Raw genomic sequence first — 16363 nt, 5'->3', positions numbered from 1 at the left:
CTTGCAGTTTTCTGCAATACCGCTGTGGCCAAGTACCCAAAACAATCGAATTATGCAGTAACTTGATGCTAGAGATAAGAAGACTGAACATCTGGACTGGACTTCCCTAGTTTTGAGCGCACAGTCAGCGAGCTCATGGCTAATATCGCTGCCCTATGTTAGGAGTGGATAGTCACCGGAGCAGTCGATCTACTCCTCTGCCACCTCCGCTTGAAAGAGGCTCATGAATGATGGTCAGTAAGGTTTTGCTATGATTTTGGTGCGATTGGCAGAAAATCAGCTACTATGGCTGTTTCCCTACGGCTCAATCTAGACCTGTTTTGTAAACAATTAGACCGTCTGAAGGATATAATCGCCCAGAAACAGCCAGCTTTAGCCAATAAAAGAGGAGTTGTGTTCCATCAGTACAACGCTAAGCCACACATATTGATAGGAACTCGCCAGAAGCGACTCTTATGTGATTACAAATTGTTCTTGTCAATGGCGAATTACTTTGCTGATGAAAAACTCGCCTCAAGAGAAGCTTGTAAAAATGGACCGTTGGAGTTTTCTGCCAATACTGACAAGGGTTTCTAGGACACTGGCATAATGAAATGACCTTTAAAATGGCAAAAAGTTATCGAACAAAACGATGCATATTTGACTTAAATCGCATGATTCTTACTATACTACTACACAGTCAATTTAATGCAAAAATAATGGATTTTCTTTTACTACATCTTATACATAAATAACTTAACATAAGCTTTTGAAAACTGAAACGCTTTACTGAGAAGCTTATTGATGATATTTTTGAGAAATAATCCTAGTACTTGATAAGAGTTCCTGCGGACGTGCCTTAATTCAAAAGCACTCAAATTGTTACTTCCTAAAAAATGATTCAATAGCATTCAATTTCCATTTAAAATTTCTTACTGCCTCATCTAGCAATATTTTAGAAGCTTTACTTACTCACAACAGTCACCGTTACAATGATAATGATTTAAGGAGCGAAATGCCGAACTCAAAGGGGTAAAAGCAATCAACGTAACAATTTATCAAAAGTGTACTTATCAAACAAGAAAGAGAATAAATGCTGTGCCATGCAGACATTTTTTTCAAGTGAAGCCCTTAGACATTAAAAATGGCAACATTCAGTCAATCTGTACGCAGCTTTCAACGAAACGTTCACCGGCGCGTTAGAGTAGACGAAAACGAGCTTCACTGAAGCGTAAAACATCTGAATTAGGTTGTGAGGCTGTTCAAAGAGTTCGCCCAAAAGTCAAAAATCAATGCGCTTGGGTCAAAAGGTATTTGATATTTGTGCTTGGTATATATATTTGCCCATTGGTATACCTGGCTTGATGGAGGTGACAATGGTCGACCCACCTGTTTGGAAACATTTGGGTCATACACTAGTAGGAGAATGTCAAATACAAAGACCTTAGAAACCATCATCAATCAATTTTGTGCTGCTTGACAAACGAACGGCATTTAAATCGTAAGCGGGTGGGAGAAGGACTGCTAAAAGGAAATGAAAATACAAGAAATAAATAAAAATTGAAAAGCTAAAAAAAATTGCGACGTAAATTTGTCTTTAAGTCTAAAGATGGCTTGTAAAATTGTAGTTTTGAGTTCCTTTTGAATACAGCGTCATAAAAAATCAATAACACGTAGGTTCAAGAACAGCATACAAAATTTCCAAAAAATTCTATGTTGCGCGCTTTTAGGCGCTTAGCATGAACGTAATTTTTACGTGTACGCTATCATTCCAGTGAACTTTTAGTAAGCAAGGATAGGTAGCTTATGTATGAATATGCTTTTTGTTCCAATTCTGACAGTTAATTTGGCTGATTATATCAACATCCAACATATTTAGCTTTGCTTCCGCGGGATTGTCACCCTTTTCATCAGCTCTTTTACTCAGCTTTTGTATCGCCGCTATTCAATAGTGAAGTGTTAAAAAGGTTCCTCTTTTCCGCCGCAACCTAATTGCTTCGCTTTTGTTTTGCGCTCGTGAGACCTCCTATTTCCGTCCGTCCAACGCTTGCGTTGCGTTGCCTTATATCTTTCGACCCAATTAAATAACGCAGCATTCAATGCTCAATTCTCAGTTTCTCATTACACTTTTTTTCAACAATGCTCTCCTGTTGTATGCCCCGCGCCAAATGCCAGCTTCATCTGCGGTTTGTTGTGACACTTGCGAACAATGCATTCGTTATTCTGTGGCCTGGAAATTTACTGCCTTTGCCGCAGACTGCGCAATTGGGTTCGAGGTGAGGTGAATTGAGCAATGTGTGTGTGTCGTGGTATGACAATGTTGAGTCGCAAGCTCTGCGGTCGCCTACCAGATTACGCTGTTGTTGCATTACTTGCTTGCATACATACTTTACTGCTTCAGCACTTTATCGCTTTATCGCCTTTGTTTCAAGCATTTGATGGGTTAATGATTTTGTAGTTTTGCAATCGATTTGCGGCTTTTGAGTGGGTAAGACTATGGATTGGATTGTGTGAGATAAGCTTAAGTGTACGTAGTTGAACTTGCGATCGTTACCACCATATGCTCGTGGATTACAGTTGAGATAAGCAAAATCCCTCAAATAACAAATGCGACTTGAAGTTGCGTTGGTATATATATATAGGTATATATATATACAAGTATATATATGTACCTATGTATGTATAGAAATATTATTAATATTACAGCAGCAAATTTACAAATATAAAAAAAAAAATATTTTTTATTAATATTCGCAACATTGCAATGAAAAGCCCAACTCATGCTCATACCTTTCAAATATTTTCTTCACCTGAGAACTTGTTATAAACTCACTCATATTACAGCAGTAGTTCTATTGGTCCAGCGAAAAGAAAAGTGACTATCTACTACGATAGCATAACGAAAAACTTTAGGCTCACTGACCGCACGCTCGAGATCAGACTAGTATGGGTCCAGGTCGCAGTAGAATAGCAACAATTGTAAAACTGATGAGTTTGCAAGGAAAGGCAGCTTAGTCTCACTGTCATTAGAATGGGAATAGAGCGAAACTCTGATGACTACTTGAGTTTAACTCGCAAGATGCTTCTGGTCCGAGATAAGCCAGCTGCCACGTAGTAAAAGGCTACAAATCTTAACCGATGTCGTCTTGAATGTCATACCTCTAGATACCCTGGTAAATCGGCGGAAAAGAAATGAAATGCCTCAGCAGATTTTAAAGACTTCAAGGTTTACAGTTCTTTTATACCCTGAATAGGGTATAAGTTTGCCACGAAATTTGTAACAACCAAATGGAAGCGTCGGAGACCCTATGAAATATATACTTATATAAATGAACAGCATGAAGAGCTGAGTCGATGTAGCCATGTCTGTCTGGCTGAACTCGTATATACGCGAACTTGTACCTCAGTTTTTAAAATATCGATCTAAAATATTTCACGCGTTCTTTTCCCGCCAAGAAGCTACCGGAACCGCTGATATCGGACCACTGTAGCGTATAGCTGCCATACAAACTGAACGATAACAACCAAGTTCTTGTCAAGAAAACTTTTTTATCTGATAAGATATTTTCACGAAATTTTACTTGTGTTCAGAATCGTTTGTATTTGTGAAGGCTTATAACTTTCATAATACTTTTTTTTTCATGTTTATAAAGGTCGGTCTTAGTAATCCAAGTGTGAACTCCGTCAATTTGTTAGCTAGATTTCGGCTTGAATGCCACGCTATATGTATTTTAACATGAGAACAGAAATGCAACTTGTAATTTGTGTATAATTACTAATCTATTGAGGGATCAACGATCTAACTTAACCTAATCTAATTATTCCCGAAGCTTGAGCGGAAGCAAATTAACAATGCAAGTAAAGAAAGCGTGGGTTTATAATTATACAATCACCGATTTTCGTGTATATACTAATTATTTGAAATTTCTAACTATTAGATATGAGTACCTAATTAAATATATGTAAGTATAATAAATAAGGCTTCAAACACTCAACGCTCCAAATAATACGCTATATATTTCGATTAACGAATAGTCTCATGGAGTGCAAACTAAGCCATAATTTAGAAGGAAAGTACCTATTAGTGGCAATAAATTCTCGTCTAAGTGGCGCATTAGCATGTTGATAAATATTTGTACAAAGTTCTCTAAAAATAAAAATGTGTTACACAAATTACGCTAATCCTGCTAATGAGACAGTGTAAAAGAAGAAAAACTCTGAGGGAAAAAAGGTTACTCACAAATAAAACTACAAAACCAAACCGGACTGAAATTTGATATGTAGAGATGCCAACCAACGGTTTTAGATTGCAGAGCGCATATAAAAAAAAACTAGTAAAATGAGGGACATGAATTATTTGTAGTTTAAAAAAAAAGTGTGAAATTCATCATTTATTTAGTCTTTCTCTGCTAAACATACACTTTTTAAAAAGTAAAACAGGCGCTACTTGCTACTTCTCGAAAATTTGTGAGTGTCCCTAAAGGACCTAAATACCACTCTCGGGTATTAAAATGCGTGTGCAAAGTATTGTGACACGTGTGGCACATACACGCACACCTACGTTCAAATGTGTTTTCTTCATTCCCGATTTTGTGTCAGCAGCACTCGCTTCTCTTCCGATATGGGATAAGCAATTAATATGTGTTAGCGCCATATGTACGAGTATGTATGTGTGCATACACACATTTACGTTTGTAACCCTCAGGACGAAAGCAGGATAATGAGCGTGTTGCTCGTTTAGTGTGTTCACGGCTTGTGGCACGTTGCGCGAGCGACAGATGTTTTCCAATTTGATTAGATTGTTTTTGTTTGTGGATGGATAATTTTTCCTCATTTTCCTTTTCTTGCTGACGTTGTTGTTGTTGTTGCTTTTTCGATTTATACTAGGTTTGAAATATTTATGCACCCTTAGTTTTTTTCTTTTCTTGTTTTTGGTGAAATATGCTTTCAAGTTGACGGCACGTGCATGCCACGTATAAACCACTGGCTCATTGCAACATCAAAGTGCAACGCGCTGTTATGCAATGAGCTATCGAATTTATCCATTTGTTAATTGTTAAAAATTATTACTGTATGGATGTTTTTAGGCTGCCACGTACATCCCAGTGTGTACAGGGTAGTTTTCGCAAACTTCCTCCCGAGGGGAGCTTAAGTTTGCTGCAACCCTTGCGATTATTTCTCGTCTGTTTAGGTCTGTTTAGCCGGTTAGTGGCATTTATCTGTTGTTTACGGAAAGCAGGCTTCTTTACATATTTGCTGGTAAACTGTTTACAGTGGAAATCAGTCGCAGCAAACAAAGAAACACACAACAAGTTGCAAGCAAAGATAAATGCCACTTTGTAAGTTTGAAGCGGCCACCTTTGTTTTGGTACGCAACAAATTTAGCGACGTGTTCATGCATTCAAATGGAAAATTATATGCTTATAACAGCAGGAGCAGCAGCAGCAGCATTTGGAAGTTGACACCTAGCGAGACAAAGGTGTGCGTTTACTTTTGTTTGTGGAACGTGTAGCAACTGGCGATTATACAATTGTTTGCTGTAGCGTAGTTGCCGTAATCTTTCAATAATAAGTTGCAGCTATGCTCAGGTACCAATAAATGCCATAATTTCACATTTTTGGCATGGAACTGTAAAGCATGATGCTGACTCAGCAGAAACGTTGCAAAAGAAGAATAAAGGTTAACTTCGGTTCCATAGCAGCTATACAACCCTTTACAAATATAAAAGTTTCCGAACAAGAATTTGATTGTGATCGGTTAGTTTGTATGGCAGCTATATGTTATAATAGTCCGATTTAAAAACTTTGTTCTGAGATTGTAGCGTTGCCTTAAGCAATATTCTCAGCCAAATTTTGTGAAAATATTTTGTCAAACAAAAAATGTTTTCCTTAGAAGGACTTAATTTTGATTGATCAGCTTGTATGACAGCTATATGGTATATTGGTCCGATCTGAACAATTTTTTCGGAGATTGTACCGTTACCTTTGACAATAATCCATACCAAAAGATATCTCGGTAAATAAAAAAGGTTTCCATACAAGGGCTGGATTTTGATCGATCATTTTGTATGGCAGCATATAGTTATATGGCTATAGCATATAGTTCTCCAATATGGTACGGACGGTTATGACAAATGGGAAACTTCTATGAGAGGAAAGGATGTGCACATCGATATCTCAAAAATTGCTAAAAATCAAAAAAAAAAAAAATTTTATTTTCATATTTGAGAATGATTGGTCATTTGAACTATTTACAATGATAAAACTGGCCAAAAATATGCAAAACAAAACTTGGTAACATTGAAGATAGCGGTTATCCCACTTTAATAAGGTATCCACAGACTCTCTTGTACGAATTCAACTCGACAACTTTGTTTTTGCTTTTACATGTAATTTTTTTCGAACAAGAGAGCAGAAGCGTACAAAATAACAGCGAATTGAAAACAGCTGATATTAAGTACTGTCAAAATTACAATTCGCATTATTAGTAACTATTAGTAGTTAATTGGCGATAGAGTTATATTCTACGAGTATATTCATGCAACGTTAAATAATTGAGATAAAGTCAACAATTATATAACTTTTCTACTAAAAGGATTTCGATTGTATTTTTTATAGTACTAGATAGAATTCCATGAACCACAAATCTACGATATTCCTTAGAGAGTAGAGAGCCAACTGCGTCTTTTGACAGCATCAACCACCATCAAACAATTGAAAACCAGCTGTGATTTATCACAAGGCCCCATCACACAATGCGTGCAATTGGCGATGATCAGCTGGCAAAATATTTATGTAACCAAACAGTTGGCGATTGCATGAAAAGTGAGTAGGGAAGACATAACAATAAACAACATGTAGAGGAAATGGAATAAGATTGCGAACTATCTATGTATGTATGGGCATAGCAAGCATTTTAAGCAATTATAAAGAAATTATATAAGGCATTTGTGTGAAATGATGCATTTATGTATCGAATTGCCGCAAAGGTGCCCCGCTCATGACTACATAGTTAGCAAATAAAATTTAGGGAAGAAAGCAGCGCGAGGGATACTTTGCTAAGAAGAGTGTGACAAACAGATGTTTAATGAAATTAGAGTAGGGGCATGTTTAGGTAAGACATGCGGTGCTTTGGAGGAGATGAAGCATTTGGCTTCAGCTATTTTTAAATAACATCAAGACGCCAGGCTAATAAATAATAATGATTTGGAAAATTTCTAAAATTCATCATTTTATGTATATAATAATTTTTAAATATGAACATTGTTTAGACACTTTCACCCCACAAACGCCGCTCCCAAAGCTGCAGGTAAGCCATTGAAGCTTACAGTGCAGTGGTAGGTGCAAGGCAGTTCATCTTGCATGCAAGACACGGTTTTATATGTGAATATATTATGTATATACGCTATAAAAAATCAGACCTCGTCTGCGGCGGCACCAGCCGTATGCCACCAAATGACGCCAACGCCGACGCTGGTCGCAGCATAAACATAAATGCCACATAGTGCTTTGCATAATCCAAGAAAAGCGTTTGTGGCAACAAGAGATCTAGACACACGACATTCAACGCGCCACAATACGAGTATATCGAAGCAGAGGGCAAATTGAGCGCAAGCAGACTAGACAAATAGATTGGCTACATAGTACTGTTGGCAGTGCAACAACAGTGGATGCAACACATTTGACATTTAATAAAGAAAATTTAGTTTATTGCCACAATGAAATATGCGTCTAGCCGCATGGCAGGGCGAATAAATGGCATAGGGAATAGAATATTATGAAGACGAGTAGAAAAATCAGCATAAGAAGCTGCGGCGAGCATTTGGAGTGTGGTGCATGCAAAGTAAGGAGCTGCAACAGCTTGTTTGTGGCAACAAGGGCAACACAGCTCACAATAATGTGGCTACAGAGACGTTTTTGCGCCTGTTTTTATTTAAACACTTGCATTCAATTTTGTTATTGTTGCTGTTGTTGCGTTGTTTGCGTGTATTTATCCGGAAGCTTATGATTTCTACAACGATTTACCGCTTCGATGGAAGTTGGGAGGGGACTTGGATTTTCATAAGATTTGTTATGAAAACTTATGCAAAGACAAAGCACAGATGTGTGCATTTTGAATTATTGCCGCTCGCACACACACTCATACACATACTATGTATGTATCTGTGTATTTTGTAATCGAATAAAATAATATTAGAGTAAAGGGAGAAAACAAAATTAGCTGACGGTGAAAAACACGCGAAATGGGGTGTGAAAAAATGTAATTTAAAAATTGGATCACAAAAGCTTCCAATTTGAAATTTTACAACAAAAGCTGTGCGAGAAGCATTTGTATGTGTAACAAATGTAAGTTTAGATGAAAGGATTGATACGGCTCGGAAAATAAACAGTGCATATACTGTATGTATTTATATGTTTTATATACATACCATATATACTTTGTTAAATGATATTTTGAACATTTATTAATCTCTCAAATTCTAATAGAACACGTGTGTCCATTCACAGATTACCACAGAGTCTACCCTAAATCATGGAACATAGCACAAACACAATTAAATATTGAATGTGTGGCATGGGGTGGAGTGGCAGGCGTATTATTGTAATTTTAAAACGATTTCTAAAGTATGAAAAACTCATAAGAGTTTTAGTGTAGAAAGAACTGACTTTTTATGACCTTTAGAAAGTATTATAACTACAAATCTGATTTTTAATACATATTTCTCCGCAAATTTTTTAAGACCCAATTTTACCAAGTGTCTTTACCTAACAAAATGGATAACTCAAGACGATGTTCGGTTGATGGATCTGCCGATTAGTGTACTTGAACATATATGATTTAATTTGTAATGGGGTAAAACTAATTAGTGGCTAGTTACGACCTAAATTCGACAGCTGACAAAAGTAGCGTAAAAGAAAAATGAAAAAAATAAATAAAATAAACCAAAAATGGAAAGCAATAGTTAGAATACCTTTCGTCCATATTGGTTTAGAAATTCAAGCAATTTGTTAGAACTGGCATGTCTACAATGAAAATGTGCTAACACTTGATTGATTTTTATATAGCAAATAAGAGTTCCTTTATTTAGGTTGTCTTTCTATCAAATACTCCTCCTTCATATTTTCAACAACTATATTTACCTTTACTGCTTTTTACTCAAAATAGTTTTAGCTATTTCTGTGATTTCTATTATTTTTTGTGATAATTTCAGTACAAGAAAAATAAATAAATAATATAAAAGTTTTATTTAATAAATTTACTGACAACAGGTTTTGTGAAACAATATTTAAATACCCCAATTTCGTTCTAAGAGTATGCCTGCCAGCCAGAGATCTAGTAAATACAACAGCCGAAATCGAAATCTTACCGCTATTACCGAGTATAAATGTAAATAGTTTTCGGATTGTATCTTAAATAGTCTTGTGACCTAAATTTTTTGCATAAAAATTCGCATTTTTTCCTTGCAAAACTTTTTAAAATTAAAAGTGATTTGTCGTAACTTACTGGTTAGTTTGGTAGATACTGTGCTCACTTAGTTTCATATTTTTCACACCGAAATCTATTTAAAATATAATATCACTGCATTCATCATATTATTGGTGGGTAGGGTAAATTTTTACTGAAATTTACCATGCTATGCGAAATTTTTGGAACTTTTTGGCCTTTAGTAGACCTCGCCATAACACTCTGCAATAACCAAATTGGAAGAGGTACCATATTGCCGATTGCAAAAATATTAACTTCAACAGTTTTACACAGTTTCAATTTAATTGTGCAATATAACTTTGAAGCGCAGCATTTGTGCGGCTGCCGTGAGAGTGGTGAATTTATGCCTTGTGGCACTTAATCGGTGGTACCGCGCCAGGGTTATCGGTAAATGCTACTGTTATTGCTGCCACCAAAGCAAACACAATAAACTTAAGAGAGACAGAGAATGCAGTGGTTTGTAGCGGAGACCGGGCGAAATGGAGCCGGCGCAGACAGCAAAACAAACTGAGAATTCATTTATTGCGATTTTTAATTATTTTTTTTATTATGTGGCTTACATTGCTGCCAGATATGTTTAATATAATTTTGTATACCCAGAACAGGGTATATAACGTTTGCCACTCAGTTTGTAACACCCAGTAGGAAAGTCGGAGACCTTATAAAATATATATATACATAAATGATCAGCATGACAAGCTGAGTCAATTTAGCTGTATCCGTCTGTCTAACCGTATATCAGTCGGTCCGTCTGCATATACGCGAACTTACCATAGTTTTTAAGATATCGATCTGAAATTTTGCATACGTTCTTTTCTCCCAAAGAAGCTGCTCATTTGTTAGAATCACAGTAGCATAAGCTGCCATACAAACTGTTCGATAAAAATCATGTTCTTATAAGAAAACTTGAACCTGTGAAGGGTATTACAGCTTCGGTGCAGCTGAAGTTGACGTTTTTTATTTGCTGTTATATTTTGTATCGAAAGGCAGGTATTTCACTGGACTGCTCGCAGTGAATGGCGACCTGCTGCACTGATTCTGCCATTTATGCAACGAATACTGTAGCTGTTCATAATCATTGTAACTGTTTGTATAGCGCAGCGACGTAAAAAATTTTAATTGCATTTAAATGCGACATTTATTTACATGTAAAGTTATTGTTGCCTGCAAATATTTCAAATGTGCCCCACACACATACTTATGCTGCATATATACTCAGTGTAGTACACAGACTGCCTTTAGAGATGAACTCCAAACTGCGACAGACAGCAATATGAGTACGTTTTCGCATAGAAATGTTCAAACAGTTCATTCGGAAAAACAAACATACCCTCCAACCCATCACTCTTCGTTGCGTTGCAAGTGCCGAAAAATACATTTATCTCGTCTAGCATTGCCATGCAAGAATGTCAGTGTTGCACGGTGTAAATAATGTGGCTCGACGGACAACTGTGTCCAACATCGCGTGCCGGGCAATGCGTCGGGCTCACGCAATACCAACCTTGGGTGTCTCAATATAAAAAAATCGACAAAGCAAACAAATAGGACAGAACTAAGTTCGGTTGCTGCCGAATATTACTTATGTATACACTTTAACAATTTGAAAAAATAAAATCATAACATTGGTTTTCAGCTGCCCGCAATCCTTTGCAAAAAAGAAAAATATATAGACATTCGTTATTAGGCAAAATTTTGAATAACTAACTAACTAATGCCACTATTTTCATCATAATGTTGCCAAATGTCTAATATCTGGTACTAAAAGGCTTTATCCTTGAAATACTCATATTTTTTTTTGCTGATATATCCTGCTGGCTACCCCATCTAATAATAGGGTACAAGACCCTAAAATAGCTGCCGACTCGACTAAATAGCTGCTACTACGAAATAAAAAATCAGCTATGAAAAGTTTAACGGGATATTTTTTTTTGCATATTCTTGGTAATATATGTATACGTAAGTGTAAGTTTATACCACATTTCGTTAAAAAAATGTTGACAAGATAAAAATAAAAAACCTAAAAACTTGAATATATTAATTTTTCATATAAGTTTTAAGGTTATGTGAAAATGATGTTAATAAAAAAGTTGTGAATTTTTTCATTGGCTACAACTTTTCCATATAACTTTTATATATTAGACTCGCTGTTTTGCAGGAAATCGTGATAATCCGCGTTTAACCTTTAAAAACTTAACCACGCCCCTTCTCTTCCTCTTCCAGACATCAATTCGCTCGTAAATTATTTTTCCATTTGTTTTTGTTATTTTATCATTCGCTTCCGATATGTTGCAAGTTTGCTCTAGATAAATATGTACACTTAACCTAGTTGAGTTCGTCGCCAAACCCACTTTTCAAAATACACGATTACGCCGATTTGAAAAAAACATCTTCCTCGTATAGATTCTCAACCATTTAACATGATATACTTCGTGCAACATGTTGCGTTAGTATAAAAACTAACAACGATTGCAGCAATGCAACACTTGACTCTGAGCGATAAAGTCAAAAATGCATTATAAAGCAATAGTGTCACACTAAAAGCCTGCAACTGCAAAAACGGGAAGCCAGTAGCGTGGCATTAGCAACGCGCAACTCGTTTAGCTTTAACACGCTAACTGCATTCGTTGTTGTTCATTTTGCGGTTGCGTGGGTTTGTGAGACAACAGCGACGAGTTGAACAGACAGCTATGGTTTGCCGCTGTTGCCTGCAACTTGTCAAAATTTTGAGCGAAACAAAAAACAACAATCGTGAAAAGTTGTAAACAATGCGGTTAAAATAGTTTGCAATGTGGGAGAATTTTGTTTAAATTTTTATTTAAGTTAGTTACGTCTCAGCCACAAAACTTTAATGGATTTTTGTAAAATCTTACTGTTTTCTTTAAATTATTTTTGTTTATTTCTAATTTAAATCAAAATGTCTTTTATTTTATTTGTAATCTTTAAACCTGAACAAGGTTTATTAAGTTTGTTGCGAAGTTTGTAATATCCGAAAGGAAACCTCGGAGGCCCTATAAAATATTTACTATATAAATGATCAGCTTGACAAGTTGAGTGAGACCCTCAAGTTTTGAGATATCGATCTAAAATTTTGCACACGATATTTTCTCTCTAAGCAGCTGCTTATTTGTTGGAAACGCCGATATCGGACCACTATTGTATAAAACTGTCATACAAACTGAACGATCAGAATCATATTCTTGTATGGAAAACTTTTTTATTTGACGAGATATCTTCACAAAATTTGGCACGAACTATTGTCCAAGGCAATGCTACAATCTCAGAACATATTGTTCAGATCGAACCACTAGAACTTGTAGCTGTCATACAAACTGATCCATGTATAAAAACTTTTTGCTTGTGATTTTCCCTGATTTTAGTTGACTGATTTATATATATATATATTTTATTATTTTAAGTATTTTTGGCTCAGTTATGTAAAGTGGATACTGACAGAGTCCCAAATTCCGTCATCTGCTTGTTGTATTTGCTAGTCTCTAGCAAATGTTTAATTAAAACCACTCGACGGATGTAATTAACAAATTCCAGCCATTCAATTAGCAAATCGTATCTAACATTTAAAAGTTGTGGAAAATTTAAAATTGAAATTACAGAAAAAACGTGAAATTATTTATTCAAGCCCGCAGCGTGTTTTCGTTTCAATTACAGCTGGTGTTTGTCGCTAAACTGTGGCATATTTTGTGGTAACCAACGCGGCATGTGATATGAGTACACACTTATGCGTTGAAGTGCAGTTGAAAACATTGAAAGCCATTTGGGTTAAATGCCAGCCTAATACGGGCTAAATACGGTCGCATTAGTTGTCGGTCGCCAAATGCAACTGTAACTGACACCTTCGTCGCTGCTACATTGTCGAATGCGTCGAGTGATGCGCTCATTACAAATAATTACACTGTATATTATTTCGTGCATAAGTGCATACGCACACACACACACACATAAAGGGCAGACAGTCACGCTGCATCAAGCGTTTTGACACCAATCACATCAACAATGCGCCATGTTATTCGCTTTAGTTGCGCCTCTGCACTGCAAATTAATTAGTTTGTCACCAAAAACACTTAATCATTTGTGTGTGTGTGTGTGTGTGTTTGCATAATTGTGCATTAAAGCAGTGAATGTATGGGTCTGTCAATAGCCATAATGACCATCGAAATGCCTGTGGCTTCGATGGATCATAATGTAAGAGAATTAAAAATATATTTGGCAGATAATAAATTAAGAAATTTGTGGTAATAACCATTATGTATAATAACTGTACAGTAGTAATAGAAATTTACTCTCAATATATTGCTTCGTCACGTGCCAATAGTTATATATTTTACATATGCACATATCTATCTCTGCTGAGAAGTCCTGAAATCACCAATTCAGAGCATGCTTTTCACTTTATAACATAACAGGTTAATCTAATATTAAATAACTTATTGAACTGGTAGCCATAAGTCAGAACTTAGAAGTAAATATACGAGCTCAAAATATCCAGATAAATTACTCATTGCAACGACACATTTTGTTCATTTGGTCATTGCGGATAAAACAGTGAATCATAAAATGTAGGAACGAATGAATTCAATCCGTTTGAGCATTGAGTAAGCGTTTTCTACTTCATAATACCTCATCGGGCCACCGTTGTAGCTTTTTTGTTTCTATACCCTGAACAGGGTATATTTATTTTGTGACGAAGTTTGAAACAGAAGGAAATGTCTGATGCCTTATAAAGTGTATAAATGATTAGCGTGACGAGCTGAGTCGATTTAGCCATGCCCATCCATCTGTTCGTCCGTCCGCCGGTCTCTATACGCGAACAAGTCTCTTAGTTTCTGAGATATCGATCTGAAAACTTTCAAACGTTTTTTTCTCCTCAAAAAGCCGCTTATATGTCGGAGCTGTCGATATAGGCCCACTATTGCATATAGCTGTCATACAAACTGAACGAACAAAATCATATCCTTGTATGGAAAACTTTTTTATTTTACAAGATATATTCACGAAATTAGTGCTGTTATATCTAAAGAAATTGTTCAGATCGGACTACTATAGCATGTAGCTATACAAATTAAACGATCGGAATCAAGTTCATGTATGGAAACTATTGTTTATGAAGGGTATTCTAGCTTCGATACAACTGAAGTTAACGTTCTTTCACATTTTTTTTCGTTTGTTTGTTTTTCATGAATATTTAAACTTAAAATTGCATTCATTTGCTTCGCTGTAGGATTTGTCATCTTCTAAATGAGCGTGACGAGTAGATTGACGAGAGGAGGTTGCGGCAAAGCGAATGGGGAATGTGTGATAAAAGCAACTGCCAATTTTATTGACATGTACCTATGTATAGTATGGCATATTGCTAAAGTATATATTTTTTGCCTCATTAATGAACTTTGTACCACCTAAAAGTCAATGGCTGGAGTAATACCGTTTAGCTAAACTCAAGTTAGGATTTTAATTTATATAATACAATAAAAGAAACTTCAAGTTCCATAGTTCATTAAGAATATATAATTAAAGTTTACTTGATTAAGCTATGTATATATTTTTCTGGTCGATGTATGTATGTAACATATGTGATATACAATTTTTTTTTTCGTTTTGTAATTAGGAGAACAGGTAAAACTAAAAAAATTAGTCTGAATTCAGTCCAAAATAGCTCAAAATTGGTCTTGTGATTTGTTAATCATCATGGTGAATGCAGGACGATGGACTTAATTGGCCGATCAAATTCAAGTGCATATATGGTAGGCTTTAATTACGGCAGTCCTTGAAATGAGAATTTCCCCAAATATAAGGTGGGTCCACCCTCAAGAACGACGTGATGTTAAAATGAAATAAAACACTTAAACTTGGTCAAAATTGGTTCTGGTTTTTTTTTGTTATGCAGATAATTTTATGTCATTTATGATTAGAACGACATGTCGGAAAAAGGCCACCACTGTTTTGTTTGCATATCTCCACTCCTTTACGCCAATTTTCGATGATGTTGTCTTCGAGCTGAAATTTTGCACACGTCCTTTTTTTTCCCAGGATGCGGCCCATTTGTTTGAACCGCCGACTTTGCGGCACTATAGCGTATAGCTGTCATACAAACTGAACTATCAAAATCAAGTTATTGTAAGGAGACTTTTTTTACTTGAAGAAATACAAACTCCAAATAATCCTTTTAGATCGGACTACTATAGCATATGGCTGCCTTATAAAGTGAACGTTACGAATGGTATTATAACTATTTTCTTTTATATTACTTTAAACATATTGTAAGTCAGCCATAAGTGTAACTCAATATGAAATTGTCATTTAAATACCGTTCATCATCAGTGCTACTGCAAAAATACATATGTATGTATGTATGTATACAGAGATACATAAATAGTACACAAGTACGAGCGACGCATGCCACACTTATCATATAGGCCCTTTAACATAATGCGCGCCACTTGTTTCTGTTGCATGACCAGGTGGCAGTTCATAGTTGGAGCGTGGCATTTACGAGCCGTGGCTGAAATTTGATATTTTTGCGTGTGTGCAACAGACCCACTAACGCACGCTTGAGAAAGGGGCCTATTGTAAGGCATGCGATATGGCGCGCCGGTGGTAATGTCAGAAAATTAGCGATGGATCAAATTATGTAGAGCATAGCGGCAATAAAACAATGCCTAATGCCGCAGCAGAGGCAAAAACAATACGCAATAACAAAGACAACAAAAATCAAGGCGACGGTTTTAAACTCACACTGCTCGGTGGCTGCAACGACCTCACTTAGGTGGATAACAAATGGCAAACATGACATGCTCGCTGACACATTACAATGACGAGAGTACTCAAATTTACAAGTGCCAAAGGCGTCAGTCAGTCAATATGAAGGCTCACACATATTTATGTA

General features: G+C 36.1%; 1 protein-coding gene across 4 annotated transcripts in view; it reads left to right on the top strand.

Annotated features, from left to right (window-relative positions):
- Trim9 (E3 ubiquitin-protein ligase Trim9) overlaps window positions 1-16363 on the top strand; it is a 195237-nt gene that overhangs the window by 136836 nt on the left and 42038 nt on the right. The window lies entirely within an intron of this gene.

Source organism: Bactrocera oleae, chromosome 3 (assembly GCF_042242935.1).
Source record: "Bactrocera oleae isolate idBacOlea1 chromosome 3, idBacOlea1, whole genome shotgun sequence".
Lineage (NCBI taxonomy): Eukaryota > Metazoa > Arthropoda > Insecta > Diptera > Tephritidae > Bactrocera > Bactrocera oleae.
Note: the sequence above shows the minus strand (reverse complement) of the source record. Positions and strands in the feature narration are given on the sequence as shown.